General features: G+C 43.8%; 1 protein-coding gene across 2 annotated transcripts in view; it reads left to right on the forward strand.

Moving 5' to 3' along the window:
* Nucleotides 1–14,214, forward strand: part of FAM117B (family with sequence similarity 117 member B) — a 74,925-nt gene that overhangs the window by 11,620 nt on the left and 49,091 nt on the right. The window lies entirely within an intron of this gene.

Raw genomic sequence — 14,214 nt, forward strand, 5'->3', positions numbered from 1 at the left:
TCCTACCCCAACAATAGGGGAACTAGAAGGAGAGGTGGGTCCCCAATATTCTATCAGGACCAAGTAAGGGGCACCGGTGTCCAGAAGGAAGGAGATGAGTCGCCCAGGCACCATCGTAATTACCCGTGGCTCCCTATTGGAAATGGCAGTGGTCAGGTCAAGGGAGCCCGGGCACCTCAGTTGTCTATGTGAGGCCTAGGATATAGGCTGGAGAGTGATCTGGGAATGAGCCCCCCCCCCAACCCCCCCATCATGAGAGACATGGAGTCATCTATCAGCCCAATGTCCCTCTTGAAGGCACCTCGGACAAGGCTTCCGTGGCCTGCGGGGGTTGGGGCAGGCCCAGACCCAATGACCGTTTTGACCATATTTATAACAGGGACCCAGTGGTCCTTGTGTCCTTGGGCTGCAGGAGGAAAGGGAGCATGGGTAATTGCCTGAGCTGCTTGGATGGCCTGGGCCAGCATTTGGTATTTCTGTTTGCGGGCCTTTTCATCTCTCCCATGGTACACCTTAAAAGACAGTGCTAAGACTTCTGCCTGTGAAGTTAGGGGTCCACTCTCCAAACTTCTAAGTTTAGCCCTGCTGTTTGGATAGCTCTGGGAAAACAAATAGGTCATCAAGAGTCATTTGCCCTCTGGATTCTCAGGATCTAAATTAGTATATTGTAGGAGGGCCTTTGTTAGACGCTCTAGAAATTGGAGTGGGGTTTCATCTTTTTTGTTGAATGACCTCTTGGGGTTTTTTCAAAATTTATTGGCTTAAGGGAAGCCTTGTGGAGATCAGCCAGTAGGCAGGTTGTGAATTGGCCTCTCGCTAAATGCCTTCTGGAATATTATAATTACAGTTTGGATCTTGCCCAGGAACTGTCTGAGCTCTGACCCGGTGCCTTGTGTTAGTCTGATGACCTTCACCTGTGTGTGTTCTCACCTGTTCCCCAAACTCACCTGAGATCCTCATGTAGTAGGTTGTTAAGTATCATCTATGTATACATATTATCATGGAAATAAGGCTATAGGATTGAGTGATACATTGAAGCTGTTTAATGAAAGAGGTAGGGTTGGAGGTATAAGAACCTAGTTTATTTTCTATTTGAGAGAGTTCAGATAGTGAGAAAGGAACATGCACCATAACTAAGTCATCTACCCCGGCGACTTCCGGCAAAGGAAGAACTGAAGCAGGTTTAGGCTGAGTAGAAGGGAAGACTGTGTAGCTGCAGAGTGAGTGGGAGGAGTAGTGAATGCTGTTGGTGGAGTGAAAGTTGGTGCCAAGGTAGGCGGGTTAGTGTGGCTTGAGGTAGGAGTGGGGCTGAGGAGGCTGAGGAGGCGGAAGAGGAAGAATTGTCTTGGGAGGAAGAAGGGCTTTGAGGAGAGGAGGCCGGAGAAGGGGTGCCGATGGGTTGACTAGGGGATGAAGGAGTTTGAGGAGAGCCTCTAGGCAGACAGTGGAGAGGCCAGGGCTCGTCAGCAGGGTCAAAGATGTCTGAGGTTTAGACTTTATAGTTAGAGGGAGTTGTGTGGGAGAACAGGAAGTGCAGATGGAAAGTTTGGAGGACATAAGATAGCTCCTTCCATCATCCTGATTCTTGGCAGCAGTTAAAAAGATCCCATATAGCATTGGGATTTAACGTGCCATAAATTGGCCATTTTGGCCATTTTCTAGGGGCTATAGAGGCCGGGTTTGGTTACATAGGCATGTAAGCTTAGACGCCTTTAAGGCAGGTGCTGGATGCAAGGGTTTGAAGTTCTCTAAAAGACATCTCATAGGCGTGCGAGGAGGAGCAGGTGACTGGACCTTTCCCATGGGGAGGTGGAGCCAGTAATTCATTAGGGCGTACCTGACTCAAAAAACAGGTACACAGATCATCCCAGTGACTGGTCAGTACTGGACAACGACCAAAAGAGCACAGCTCAGTGCATGAGTGGTCCTGGGGACACAGCCACATAGTGCACTAGGATTTTTTGCAGGCCAGATGGAACTATGTTGGAGATCTCACCCAGTGGGGAAAGTCCTAGTTGCAGTCAGAGAAGAGGACCAGCCTAGACTGGAGGTGAGTTAGCTCAGCTCCCCGTGAATCAGAGAGGGCTTGTTCTGAGTAAGGGAAAACTCACCAATCAGCTGGTGTGTGTATGGAAGGTCAGGAAATGGATCTGTGAGAGGAGGAACTAGAGGACTAGCGGGCAGCTGGGTCCGTGATTAAACGGGAGGATTCCAGCAGGTCTTCTTTACCTGGGGCAATCCAGTTGAGATAGCCCGCCCCAGTGGTGGTGGTACCACTGCCAGAAGTGCCTCCCTGTCTGGGCCACAAAATATTAGGTGGAGCTGTATGGTGAAATGGAACTCACGCCACACAGCACGTCCACTTAAGAGGTTTATGGAGGGAAGGAGATACAGAGACAGTCTCTGGAGGCACACAAGGGAAGAAGAGAACGGGGGATGGGAGGAATTCCCTTTATAAGTGACCTAGTGCAAGCACAGAAGTGCACACACGTGCAGAGGGTGCACACATGACTTAGGGGACCTGAATCCTGCTGGCAGGCATAATGTGCTTCCAATACATGTTTCTGGAGCGACTTTGGTGTTGTTTCATCAGGGCCTTTAGGGGTGGCTGTATTGCTGTCTGTTTACTAACACTAGTGACTCTGAGACAAGATTCCATTCCCCACACTCTTAAATCTTTAATGTCTGCAAAACCATGTGCATAGTGCCGTGAGTTCTGCTCGAAGCACACACATTGCATTAGCCTTTGTCTGTCTTCCAGGCTGACTTTGGGCAAACACTTTCTAGGAAAGGGATTGCTGGCCAGCCATCTCTTCAGTGGCATTCTTAGTTTAGGCACTCAAGTGCATTTAATGAGATGAAACTTCCAGAGGTCTTGCCATCAGGGGGCCCCTTTCCTGATAGTCCATGTGTTTAGCATCAACTTTCTCTTGAATGAGGGCTAAACTCCTTAGCAAGACAACTGCTTTCAAAACTGCCTTGTCTGTCCTTTCATAGATACACTATTTCCTTGCTAAATTGCATGTTTTCTCATCTTTCTGTCATACCTGTTGCTCTTTATCACTATAGCCCTGAATGAGAGTAGTGAGTAGTGACTGTGACACAACCTGAATTCTATTCCTGCCTTGAAATTTCCTCTGCCAAACACAGTAGTTCACTACTTTTGAATTTAGTACTACTCAGTCTTAGGACATAGGCAGAATGTAGGTTCTTACCCATATTTTACCTGAATGGACTCTAGCCCAAATCCTAAGAGTCCTTATTCTCCTGTGCGCCTCATGAGCCGGGCCTTCATTGTCCCTGCTTAGCCAAGTTCCCATCAGAATGACTTACTGGGATCTCTGCATACAGCATTCGAAAGTGTTGTAGTCCAAGATTCTAAACTCTTTCCTATTCCTGCTTCAGATCAGTTAAAAGGTCAGTTGTGTCATAGGGGGACCCTCACCTTAACACACAGGTCACTTCCTCGTATTAGTCACTGGCTGCTGAGACAAAACACCTGACAAAAGCAACCTAAGGTGGGTGTGTTCTGCCTTACAGTGTGAGGTTCATTATGGTGGGGAAATGACAGGGCACCTGTGCGAAGCAAGTGGCCACATAGGGCCTGCTTTAAAGAAAGACAGAGATGAGTGCTACTGTCATTGGCTGCTACCTTTATTCGGTCCACGACTCCAATCCATGGAATTCTCTGACTCACAACTAGGGTAATTTTCCCACCCCAGTTAACTCACTCCAGACACTGCCTCATAGACATGCTCAGCTTGTCTCCTAGGTGATTTTAGATCTGTCGGGTTAGCGGTGAATACTAACTGCTATAAATGTTTCTGATGTCAGTGGAAGGAAGCAAGTTGAACAAAGCATTGTGCTTGGATCCGTGTATAGGATGAAGAAAAATTCATCATGTTTTTTTGGTTTAGTAAAAGTATTAACAGGAAAAAGTGCATGCAGGTCAAGGGAAATGGTTATGGAAAATGGACAGGCGATGGGTCCTACTACATAGAGTCTGAAAGTTTCAAACCATTAACAGCTCCTCTTTTATTTACTAAGGAGGGGAAATGGGTATGGGTGTGGTTCAAGATGACAGATAACAGCAATAGAAGGGAAGGAAGTTGAGAAAGGCAGCGACTTCTGTCTTTACTTGGAGAAAAAATAGCATGCTTGTGGTTCCCCCTTCCCCCCACAGGGTTTCTCTGTGTAGCCCTGGCTGTCCTGGAACTCACTCTGTAGACCAGGCTGTTCTCGAACATACAGGTCCACCTGCTTCTGCCTCCTGAGTGCTGGGATTACAGGCATATACCACCACCACTTGGCAGCATGCTTGTTTTAATGCTACACTTAAAAATCAACCTTTTGAGCCAGGCGTGGAGGTTAAGCCATGCCTGTAATCCCAGCACTCAGGGGAGGCAGAGGCAGGTGGATCTCTGTGAGTTTGAAGCCAACTTGGTCTACAGCGTGAGCTCCAGGACAGCCAAGGCTGCACAGAGAAACCCTGTCTGGAAAAATAAAAAGCAAAATAAAAAAATTAACCTTTTAAATCAGAGTACCTGTAAATAATAAAAAATTACACATAGTAGTATACTTGTAACCAGATCATACCTCTATTTGTTCTCACTCCTGTGGCCCCTAGAAATAATAATTTTCAACCCTTAGGGTTTTTTTAATGTTGAATATTCATACATGCATATAATGTGTTTTGATCAAATCTACTCTCATTTCCTCTCCTTGGGGTTTTTTTAAAGTGCTTATTTATTGATGCTTTAAGAAGATTCCCCCACAAAGTTTTATGTATCATGACCTAATTCTACAGAAAATGCAGGCTTGCCAGTGGTTACTTAGTATTTTTTTTTAATTTTTTATTATTAATTTATTCTTGTTACATCTCAATGGTTATCCCATCCCTTGTATCCTCCCATTCTTCCTTCCCTCCCATTTTCCCTTTATTCCCCTCCCCTATGACTGTTCCTGAGGGGGATTACCTCTCCCTGTATATGCTCATATGGTATCAAGTCTCCTCTTGGTAATGGTTACTTAGTATTAATGTAACTGTTTGTATCAGAACCTCGAGGTGTGCTGTAAGTATCTTTTCTTCCTTGATAACTTTTTATGAGCCTGGAGATGAAATGTGCTTTGTTTGTTGTCTTTGTTCTGTGTACTTACTTAACATGAATTTATTCTTTAAATTTGAAAATGAAAATTTTTTAATACTTTAAAATACACCAGGTTTCCACCTGTCTTGTCACTATCACTGTTCTGTTGCTGTGAAGAGACCCCATGACCAAGGCAATTCTTATCAAAGGAAGCATTTAATAGGGGCCTTGGTTACAGTTTTAGACCTTAGTTCATTACCATCATGGCAAGGAGCATCACAGTGGGCAGATACGGTGCTGGAGAAGTATCTACATCCTGATCTGCAAGGGGGGAGACAGACAGACAGACACAGAGACACAGAATCATATAGAGAGAAGCAGACAGAGCAACAGACAGAAACTGACTGAGAGAGACTGGGTCTGACATGGGCTTTTGAAACCTCAAAGTCCACCTCTAATGATACACTTCCTCCAACAAGGCCACACCCACTCCTGCAAGGCCACACCTTCTAACCCTTCTAACCCTTCTCAAATAGTGCCACTTCCTGATATATGAGCCTGTGGGGGCCATTCTTATTCACACCACACTACCCTTTCCTTCCTATATTATAAACTGGCCTGTGAATTTTTAGTCTATGACATAGTTACTATCCTGGAGCTTTCCTGAGAATTCTCTTTGTATCTTGTATTTGGATACTCTTTCTTATTTACTTACTTATTTTAGTATGCAGTGCTCTGCCTGCATGTTCACCTGCAGGCCAGAAGAGGGCATCAGATCCCATTGTAGATGGTTGTGAGCCACCGTGTGGTTGCTGGGAATTGAACTCATGACCTCTGGAAGAGCAAGCTCTTAACCTCTGAGCCGTCTCTCCACCCCCCTTGGATACTGTAATTACAGGTGTGTCCTGCCACTCATGGTTCATGCATTGATGGGATCAAACTCAGGCTTTCACGAGTGCTAGGCCATTACTTTGTCAATTGAGCTGCACTCCCAGCCCAGTAATACTCTTCTGCATTAAAGTTACTGAACTCATTTCTTTGTAATTAACAACAACAAAAGAGCTGGGCGGGTTGTGCACACCTGTAATCCCAGCAGTCAGAGAGGCAGAGGAAGTTGGATCTCTGTGAGTTAAAGGCAAGACTGGTCTACAAACTGAGTCCATCCAGGATAGCCAAGGGTACGCAGAGGAACCCTGCCTTGAAAAACAAAACAAAAAAGAAAGAAAAAAGAAAAACAAATGAACAAAAAAACCTGAAAATAATATAAATGTTCACCATTATCTTTAGTCTGTAATACACTTACGTGGCAGCCATGTTTGTACAAATACAGAATCGTCCTAGAATTATGAAAAGCAATAGTCAACTGTATTTCTATGGAAATCAAACAGCAGTATATGTTTGTTGTATTCTTCACTATTTATAAACTTTAACAACATGTAACTGTGAAGAAAGAAAAGGGGTGGATGAGAAAAATCAGAGAGAAGGAGACACTTGATAAGCAAGTTAAACTGCACAGTTACAGTGTTAGCTCTCTGGAAGCCAGGGTTCTAAAAAAACTTCATTACCCCTCCCCAAAAAGTATTACTTTAAACTCACATAGAAAGGGACCAATTTTTGTTTGTTTGTTTTCGAGACAGGGTCTCTGTGTAGCCCTCGCTGTCCTAGACTCACTTTGTAGACCAGGCTGGCCTCTGCCTCCTGAGTGCGGTGATTAAAAGTGTGCGCCACTGTGCTTGGCCCCCATATTTTGTTCTTAATTCTCCCTCCTCGCCCACCCCCATTCCTCTCCCCCAGATAGTTTGCCTATTTGCATATTTCCCAGTAAGCAGCCCTCACCCCATTTTGGAGACAGGGTTTCAGCCTTTTCTGGCCATAAACTCACTATGTAGTTAAGGATGGCCTTGAATGCCTTAGCTTCTGTCTCTGCCTCCTAGTGCTTGGGATTGTAGGTGTGTGCCACTAGCACTATATTTATGCACGATAGACAAGCACTCTGCCAGCCAAGCTGCATTTCCAGTCCACTCTCCACTTCTGTTTAGACAGGGTCTCAAGTGGACTAGGTTAGCCTTGAACTCAGCAGGTAGTCTCTGCTTCTCAAGTGCTGGGATAGCAGGTGTGCATTACCATGCCCAGCTTTATTATCCTCTTGTTCCTTTACACTGACTCTTTAGGGCTCTTTCTCCTTTCTCATAGTCCCCTTTATGTTGCCATGTCCAACATGTATACACATATTTGTATGCATATGTTATAGAAATGAGGGGATTGGAGAGATGGCTTAGAGGTTAAGAGCACTAGTTGTTCTTCCAGAGGTCGTGAGTTCAATTTCCAGCAACCACATGGTGGCTCACAGCCATCTATAATGAGATCTGGTGCCCTCTTCTGGTCTACATGCAGACAGAATATTATGTAAGCAATAAATAAATACATCTTTTAAAAAAATGCTGGATATAGTGGTGCACCCCTTTAATCCCAGCACTTGGGAGGCAGAGGCAGGCAGATCGCTGTGAATTTGAGTCTTGGACAGCCAGTGCTACACAGAGAAACCCTGTCTGGAAAAACAAAAACACAAAACAAACAAACAGAGGTGTTTTTCTTTCTAAATCTGGCTTATTTTGCTTAACATCTTTTTCTCCAGGTCAGTCTGTTTTCTGAATGTCATAATTTTATTTTTCCTTTTAGCTGGATGGAATTCCACATTGCATATCTACCACATTTTCTTTATTCATCTGGTGATGATCATCTACACTGATACTTCTTAGCTATTTTGAACATTGTAGCAAGAAATAAGGATGCACACATATCTCTGTGGTGTGCTGACTTAAAATCCTTTGGTTTGGAGCTTCCGGTCTTATATTAAGGTCTTACAGGTTTTTTTTGTCATTTTGTCTTTTTATCATCCTAATTTTATTAGTGCCTTTTTCTTTCAGGTAGATTGGCTGGTGATTGTAAAGTTTATTTGTCAAAGGACCAACTCTGGTCAATTGTATGTATTCTTTAACATTTTTAAAGAGTTGTGTTTATGTGCATTGATGTTCTGTCTGCATGTTTGTGGGAAGGTGCTAGATCCTGTGGTGGAGTTTCTGTCAGTTGCGGGCTGTCATGTGGGTGCTGGGAAGTGAGCTCTGGTCTTCTGGAAGAGCAGAACAGCCAGTGTTCTTAATGGCTGAGCCATCTTTCCAGCCCTGATTCTATGTCTTCTTCTAGTCTCCATTTCATTAATTCCCAGCATGACCTCGATTTTTTTTTCCTTTTCTTTTTTTTTTCCTACATACTGGTTTAAAGTTTGGCTTCTTTTTTGATTATGTGTGTGTGTATATATAAATATATATATATTTAAACCTAGAAATACATCATTAGGTTATTGTTTAAGCTCTTTTGGATTTTCAATGTAAGGGCTCATAGTAATAAACTTCCCTCTTGAAATTTTATTAGCTATATCCCAAGCATTGCATTGTGATTAAGATGTACTTGTATTTTCATTCAATTGTAGGGATTTTTAAATTTCCTGGTTTCCTTAATAACTTGTTGGTTATTCTAGAGTGTATTGTTTAGGCTCTTGAATATTTGCCTAGTTTCTGTAGTTTGTCTTTTTAGTTTTATTCTGCTATGGTCACAGTCCCTCATTGAAGGAAGTCATGGCTGGAACCTGGAGGCAGGAGCCATGTAGGGGACAGCTGCTTACTGCCTTGCTCAGTCTGTTTTGTTGAAATCCCAGGATCACCTGCGCAGGGCAGCCCCACCTACATTGGGCTGGATGGCAGCATCAGTCACTAATTTAGAAAATGGTCTACAGGCTGCCTACAGGCAATTTTTATGGAGAGTTAGTCTTCTGAAATGATTCTAGCTTATGTCACCTTGACCTAAATCTCCTCAGCATACTATCTACATCATTGTGCAGAGCTAAACTACATGAAACCTCATCTATTAGAAGTACATGTAAGAAATGTCATTTTTCAAAAAGTTTTGTCAGCCAGGCATGGTGGCACATGCCTGTAATACTAGCTCTAGGGAGGCAGAGGCAGGTGGATTGCTGTGAGTTGAAGGCCAGCCTGGTCTACAAAGTGAGTCCAAGACAGTCAAGACAGAAAACAAAACAAAACAAAACAATCCCCAAACTTTTGTCTATTAAAGTATATAGCAGGACTTTTTAGGACCTGCCAGTGGTAAAAATAATGACATGGTGGCTTATGAATGTTTAAAGGCTTAGATGGGCTGACCCTCAGCGAGCTCTTCTAACTTAACCAGGCCTCTCCAGCCCTCCACCAGCCACATGGCTAGTTCTTTACCTCTCTGCTGCTGTGCACCCCTGGTTCCTGCTGGCAAATCTCTGGCCTCTGATTTTTTTCTCTCAGAGTCTCTGTCTGGACGTCCCACCCCCTCCCCTTCCTGCCCAGTCATTGGCCACCAGCTCCTTATTAAAATCAATCAGTCTAGAATGCCTTAGGCAAGTGAGGAAGGAACAAATATTTAAAAAATATGTGACAGGTTAACGGTCATAACTCTCAACCCAGGTACAGAAGTAACAATTGAATATACAGAGACATACCTTCAGACAGTGTACTCCAACATAAAGAGATCAGTGGAGCTGGGTGGTGGCGGCTGCCTTTATTCCCAGCACACAGGAGGCAGAGGCAGGTGGATCTCTGAGTTTGAGGCTATCCTGAGTGAGTTCCAGGACAGCCAGAGCTACACTGAGAAACCCTGTTTGGGCGACCGTGGGGGTGGGGGTGATTGATTGATGAGTAGTAATTCTCTTTCTTCATGAGGATTTATTTTACAAAACACTTTTGATTGGCTGGAGTGGTAGCTCAGTGGTGAAGATTACTTCCAGTTCTTCCTAGGTGACCCCAGTTTAGTTAGCACCCACAGCAGGTGCCTCACAAGAGCTTGTAACTCCAGCTCCAAAGGCTTCGATAGGTTTCGATGACATCTTTTGGCCTCCTCAGGAACTTGCACACACATGGCATATATTTTCACATACAAATGCATACACATAGTAAAAATAACAACATAAAAAAGCTGTTTTGAAAGTGCTATATTGGGCCAGGCGTGGTGGCACATGCCTTTAATCCCAGCACTCGGGAGGCAGAGGCAGGTGGATCGCTGTGAGTTCGAGGCAGCCTGGTCTACAAAGCGAGTCCAGGACAGCCAAGGCTAACACAGAGAAACCTTGTCTTGAAAAACAAAAACAAAACAAAAAAAAACCAAAAAAAAAAAAAAAAGATATATTGGACAGTAGATTCTGAAAGTTTTCTGTATCAGCAAAGAACAAGAAGGGAAAAGGATAATATAATTGGATGTATATTTCTAAATTAGGCTCTCATTTCATAAATGAAAATACTTAGGACCAGAGATCTGAGTGGTAAGAATTCAGTATTACACAAGACTGGAGAGGTGGCTCAGTGAGTAAAGGCAGTTGCTGCTAAGTCTGTTGATCTGAGTTCAACCTCTAGGATCTGATGAGGGATTATTAATATTTAATTATTATTTTAGTGAAATTAGCAGTTACTCCAGCTTTATGCCCAAATACCCACACAGACCAGGATCTATTTAATTAGCCTATAGCACAGTGCTGGGCAGTAGTTACTCCGTCCTAAACCTCCATGCTAGTATAGTTTTTTCCCATTCTGATTTCCTACTTTGTACTTGTTTTTAAATCATCTCCTAGGCCTGGCTCATTTCTCCTAATGTTTCCCGGTCTTCTCCTCTTGGCTCCATCCTCTCCTTTTTCTCTTTCTCCTCCCCTCACTGGATCAGGATGTCCCACTCTGTTTTTGCCCAGCATTTGGCTAGCTTGTTTTATTGGCAACACAGAGAACAAATGGTAACATGTTTACACAAACGTGAAATAGGAGATACTTAGAATAAACATCACAATGCAATGTCCAGATTGATGCAGATAGTGGGGTAGAGAAAGCAGGATTAATAAGGGTAAACTGTACGTAGTCCGCATGCACATTATGCCAACAGGGATCCATATGGTGGAAAGAGAGAACTACCTCCTTCAACTTGTCTTCTGACATGTGTACACACATATTGTTTGTTTTTTACAAGTCTTAGATATATAGCCTTGGCTACCTTAGAATTTGCTGTGTAGATTACGTTGGCCTTGAACTCACAGAGATCCTACCTCTGCCTCCCAAGAGCTGTGATTAAAGGCATGTGCTACCATGCCTGGCTCAATTTACACCTTATTTTGAGGACTATTTCAAAACCTTAGAGTATTATAATGATAGAATTTGTCCATTATGCTCCTATTAAAGAACACAAAAATAAGCCAGGTGTGGTGGCACGCACCTTTAATCCCAGTGCTGGGAGGCAGAAGCAGGTGGATCGCTGTGAATTCAAGGCCAGCCTGGTCTACAAAGTAAGTTCAGGACAGCCAAGGCTACACAGAGAAACCCCGTGGGATGGGGGGAGAACATAAAAACAGGACATTCTATAATTCCTTCTTGAGTCTCAATTTCTTGTTGAAGCATAATAGTTAAGTATAGTGATAAATCAGGGCAGAATGATCGGAAAAGTTGGTAAACTTGGGAATGTTAGATAAAAATATTTTTCGGCCTTTTAAGTCTGCGCCTGTGTTTGGTAAACAGACTCTGCTGTGAGAATTTCAGAACAGCCTTAAAAAATAAAGTTGTGATTGTCCACCTTTGATCCTGGCACCTGGGAGGCAAAGGCAGGTGGAGTTCAAGTCCAGACTGTGTAAGTTCCAGGACATCTGGTGCTACACAGAGGAACTGCCTTTAAAAAGAAGAATGAAAGAAAGAAAGAAAGAAAGAAACTAAAATTAGTAAATAAAGCAATGGTAGCTGGTGTGGTGGTGCACACCGTTAGTCCCAGCAGAGGCAGTTAAGTCTCTGTGAGTTTGAGGCTAGCCTGGTCTACAGAGTGAGTTCCAGGACAGAGAAACCCTGTCTCAAAAAACAAAAAGAAAAAGGAGAAGGAGAAGTTGTTTGCTGCTTGTGCGTGTTTGTGGGGTTAAAGCAAAAGACATTTTCCTCTTAAATTCTCTAGTTTGTTTTTCCTGGAAGCTATTCTGTTAACTGAATTAAATTTGAATTAAAAAGATTATTTTTGGAGGTATTGTGGCAAAGATGGAACATAACTAAGGGAAATTTTTCCTTATATTGTTTTAGATGGAATTTTTAGGCATGTCATTGTGAAAGTATTTCCTTAAACCATCCTTGTGAAGGAGGGAAAACACCCAGAAACCAAACCAGCTGAACAGTGCCCCTTGTTTGTTCTGGAGCGGGCAGGGTGGGTGGTGTGCCTAGCTCTGAAGCTCAGGCTGGCCTTGACCTAGGATCCTTGTACCTCTCAAGGGAAGGGGCCTCAAGTGTGTGCTGCTGTGCCCTGCGCCTTTCCCTAGTTATTCTTTGAAATCTTGGACCTTGAGAGCTTTATTGGGCCAAAAAACGGAGCAGTGTTGTAGATTACCTTATGATTTGTTTGACTCTTTGTCCCTGGTTAAGGTGGTGGTTTTCCAGATCTGTGGTTGTGGATGCCAGTCTAGCCTTTAAACTCAGCAGTATGATAGGAGGATTGGAGACTGAGTAAGAGTGGGTAGATCTGGTGACAAGGACAAAAATGCTTTCTAGGATACTTTTACTGAATGAGTCATGTGCCTGTTTGCTTCATTCTGAACTACTCTTTAAATTCACAAGTATTTTCTGAGTTCCTGTTAAAAGTAACAGCATGAAAGATCCCACTTTTGTTGTCTAGGAAACAAATGATAAAGGCAAAGTCTCCCTTCTCAAGGAGTTTATTTTCTAACCCAGGAGCTTTTTTTTTTTTTCTCCAGAGAGGGTGCAGACGTTTGTAGGCTAGTGTTTCCATCTGTGAGTCCTGTGAGGCAGACACACTTGTAACCACTTCCAGGGAAGGCAGACTGTGTGCCAATCCCAGAGCCAAGTCCTATGCCTAGAAGGATGCAGTATAGTTAGCAACTGATCCTCATCCTGTTACTCACCCACTTGCTTGCCGGGAGGGCGAGGGGTGTGGGGGGGGGCAGGAGTTTGTGGGAAGAGCTAGGGGAAGAGAGTGCACTGGGCAGGCAATGCTCTTCTGCAAGGCTGTGCTTTGAAACTTGATTCATTGTATCTGACACTCCTGAGAGGGCTTGCTGAAGTCTGCCTCCCTCTGGCATCTTTCCTCTTCAGTTTAGAGCAGGGAGTTTCTCTTTAACACGCACAGTTTGTATCTCAGTGCTCCTTAGCTGCAACTTCAAACTTCATTAAGCGCTTTTCCTCAGCAAACTACAGGTTTTTGTTTGTTGGTTGGTTTTGTTTTGTTTTGGCCCCCCAACAAGGGTTTCTCTTGTGTAGTCTTGGCTGTCCAGTAGACCAGGCTGGCCTCAAACTCAGAGATCCACTTGCTTTTGCTTCCCTGAGTGCTGGGATTCCAAGTGTGTGCCACGGCTCTTGGCTAACTACAGTATTTTAAAAACTCTTTCTGCCATACCTGTTGCTCTTTTTCACTATAGACCTCAATGCAAATGGAGAGCATTAGCCATGACACAGCCTGAGTTTACCCTGTCTTGAAATTTCCTCTGCCAAACAAACAACAAAATATGAAATGAAAATAAAAATACAGTTATCAAGCCGGGCGTGGTGGCACACGCCTTTAATCCCAGCACTCGGGAGGCAGAGGCAGGCGGATCGCTGTGAGTTCGAGGCCAGCCTGGTCTACAAAGTGAGTCCAGGACAGCCAAGGCTACACAGAGAAACCCTGTCTCGAAAAACCAAAATAAATAAATAAATAAATAATACAGTTATCGAGGGTTAACCAAGTACCCTGTAGTTTCCAATATCTAGATAATAAGGGAATACTATAAGTTTTGTTAGTCATTTTTGTGTGTGCTTGTGTGAATGGGTGCGTGGGTGTGTGGGTGTCTGTGGAAGCTAGAGGACAACCTCAGGTGTCCACTGCCACCTTTTGTTTCGTTTTTGTTTTTTGGCCTGGGGTGGGGCCAGTGGGGTCCATCACTCACTGGCCTGGAACTCATCATCTGAAAAGCTGTTTGGCTGGCCAGTGTAACCTTTCTCTACTTTCTAGGTGCAAGGGTTATAGTGCTCTCCACACCCAGCAGTTCTACATGGGCTGATCCTTGTTGCAAAGCAAGCAT

Source organism: Acomys minous (genome assembly GCF_964271855.1).
Source record: "Acomys minous genome assembly, chromosome: 4".
Lineage (NCBI taxonomy): Eukaryota > Metazoa > Chordata > Mammalia > Rodentia > Muridae > Acomys > Acomys minous.